Source organism: Equus caballus, chromosome 17, assembly GCF_041296265.1.
Source record: "Equus caballus isolate H_3958 breed thoroughbred chromosome 17, TB-T2T, whole genome shotgun sequence".
In the NCBI taxonomy this organism is placed as follows: domain Eukaryota; kingdom Metazoa; phylum Chordata; class Mammalia; order Perissodactyla; family Equidae; genus Equus; species Equus caballus.
This window is the reverse complement of record NC_091700.1, coordinates 14,563,539-14,566,761: the sequence shown is the minus strand read 5'-3', so window position 1 is coordinate 14,566,761 and position 3,223 is coordinate 14,563,539. Positions and strand designations below refer to the sequence as shown.

Below are 3,223 nucleotides of genomic sequence, written 5' to 3'. Positions count from 1 at the left end.
ATATATCCCTTATTCATCACCCTGAATTCCATAGTGTCTAACTGGGAGTTTTTGAAATATGGTCCTTTCTGAAACCAGTAGAGATGTAGTGTGTCAGAATAGATTATTTCTATATTAATCCAGAGCATCTTGACCACTGAAAAACATGGAAAGTACAATATTTAATTGATTTAAAGCATAATTATATATTTAATTAAAGGTAACCTAGCATCAATAATATATATGAAAAATTACTGGACATAAGTAGGACATAAATATATATATTTATTTGAAATATATTGAGTGAGAAAGCAGTTTGGAGTTGATTAAACTCCTGACAACCTCTTTCACATTTTTGTTCCTAAAGCTGTATATAAAGGAGTTCAGTGTAGGGATCATGATGGTAAGAAACACAGTGGCCACTTTGACAAGGAGCCATGAGCTTTTGGAGATGGGCACACTGTAGAGAAGAAGGATGATTCCATGGAAAATGGTGATGGCAGTCAGGTGGGAAGTAAAGACGGAGAAGGTTACCTGGAGTCCACCCATAGAAGGCATCTTGATGATTGTGACAACTAGGACCACGTAGAAGGAGAGGATAATCAGGAGGCTACAAGCCTCAGTGAACGTAGAAATGACTAAACATGTCTTCTCACTGCAGAAGGGGTCAGAAGAGGATAAAGAGAGATGGCAGAATACTCACAGCCAAACTGATTGATGATGTTAGAGCCACAGAAAGATAGTTCCGGAAGAGAATATGTGAATGTCAAGGAACATATTCCACCACATATGTAGCTTCCCATTATGGGGAGAGTACAGAGTTTATGAGACATAGCAACTGTGTAGAGAAGGAGGTTACAAAGTCATGAACTGGTCATAGGTCATCACTGCTAACATGAACATTTCTGTTATTACAAACGCACAAAGAAAAATTGTACTGTGCATCTCTTGAAGGAGATAATTCTGCCTTCCACAACCAAGATTTCTAGCAATTTGATTGTAAGCACATTGGAATAACAAATATACAAAAATTATAGATGGCTGAGGAAAAATTATATGTGTGTATGGAGTTTGGGATTGATCCTTATGACCACAATTATGCCCAGGTTCCCTACCACAGTGACTGTATAGATGGTCAAGAAAACCAGGAAGAGGGGTTCCCTGGAGGTGTGGGTATTCTGAGAAGCCCAGGAGGATGAATGTGTTCACAGAACTCTGATTTCCCTCATCCAGTAACATGGCTTTTGACTATAAATAAATAAATAAGAAAACTGAGCAGCAGAACTTGAGAAGGTGGGGTAAGAGGAACTCGGGACAGCTCCCTGTGAACTACTTAACACAATGTGGTCAGTGTGCACTCTCGAGTGTTCTGCTCAACATTGGAGTCTTACTTGACAACTCACTGACTTTTTGATTGTAAGCAATTAGCTTTATCCTTCAGTACTTTAGTTTCCTCATTTGGAAAACAAGAAAAACTAGTAATTGTCAATAGTATTACTATATAAATGATTCATAAATGCGTGGGATACTTAGAGCATTGAATACCCCATGATAAAATATAATCATATGAGAACAAAGGAGACATAAAGTGAAATCAGAAAAAAGTTGAGCAGATCATTGTAGTCATATAGTCACAGCAGAAGTGAACTTGGGAAGGTTAAACACCATACAAATAGAAATACAAAAGAGTAAATTTCTTTGGGGAAAATGTATCATCAGACATTCAAAATTCTTTATTGGTATGTTGAATATTTACCTATTCAACATATATCTTATTATCAAGGACACATAAAACATCTACTTAAGAAGATCTTTAAGAGGTCTGGTCAAAAATTCCACTGATAACTATGTTCTCTCAATAACATATCCACCAAATGGCACTTTACAAGGCTCAAAATGCTCAATGGTTTTGAAATGTCTTTTGAGGAAGTGTTTTGGAGATATTCTTGAAAGTTTCATGCTGACTATCTTCTGTTGGTAGTACATATTGTATTAAAATGGAAAAAAAAATCCTGCTTATTTATCAGTGATTATAAAACAAAAAAATCTTACTAAAAACAGAAATATCTCTTGCAAAATAACCAAAATCTTTTCCACGCTTAGGTGTGGCGGTCAATGAGGAATGAATAAAGTTTGTAAGATTCAAAAATATAAATATTTTACTTCTATAAACCAACAGGAATTTGAATATTAGAAATTTCACATGATTAAACCTAAAAAATCACAACTGATTCTGGAAACAAATGTAGAGATGCAATGAATATGTTGCTGCCATCTTCAATCCATCTGTGAACTGGCACCATTTTTAGCTTTGCTTGGCATAAGCAGTAGCCTGTCATGAAATCTGCCCCTAATCCCAGGCACAGAGCATCAGCTGTGTGGCCACATTTTCCATTACATAGAAGATTGGGTTGACAATTTGTGAACTTTATGTATTCAGTCACATGTATTCATAAAAATGCTTCTCCAAATTCAGGAACTTACACTGCTTTTCTTGGGTCACATCTATGCAGGTTAAGAATTTTGAGGTACGGTCTGCTACTGCTTCAAGGAAGCTTGATGAAATGACTATATCAGTAAAGGTTCTAGAGCTTGGATTGGAGAAAGAGTTACTGGAATTGTTAGATCATATTCTCCTTGATAGAAACTAACTGACCTTTGTGACAGCCTCTAAACCAAGATCAAGACTTGATATAGTTGAAAAGCAGAGACTTCCTGCATATTTCCACATACCTTGTGTTCAGTCTTCATGAGCAATAGTTCTACTGTCTCTTCCTTACATTACATCTCCTGTCCTCACAGCTAATGTTCCCACCTCAAACTCTGTCAGTGAAATGTATCAAAGCAGTAACCATCATAGTCAACTCTGTGCTTCAATATTTCTCTTAACTAGTATTCTTTCTACTGTATTTTGTGGTACCTTCCAGGTCCAAATGGATCTAACTCTATCTCCAAAGTTCACAGAAATTAAAAGTAATCCCCTTTTACATTATAGACGTTCAAATATGTGAAGATATTTAAAATGGATCTCTTGCTGTTTTACTCTCTAGGTAAACATTTTTAGTGTTGTTTTCTGTTTGTTTTGTTTCCATTTTTGTCCTCACACTGGTTTCTAAATATTCCAGAGGATCCAGTCAATATTCTGGGTATACCATTGACCCTTCTGAGCTCATACTGAAGCTTAAACTAAAATCTTCTCAGGAATATTCTGTCAGAACAAGAGGCAATGACCTGAGCAATCTGC

At 36.1% G+C, this 3,223-nt stretch overlaps 1 pseudogene; it reads right to left on the bottom strand.

The window, feature by feature from the left end:
• Positions 1-264: 264 nt before the first annotated feature.
• LOC138918600 (olfactory receptor 1165-like) lies at positions 265-1,218 on the bottom strand (annotated as a pseudogene).
• Positions 1,219-3,223: the final 2,005 nt, after the last annotated feature.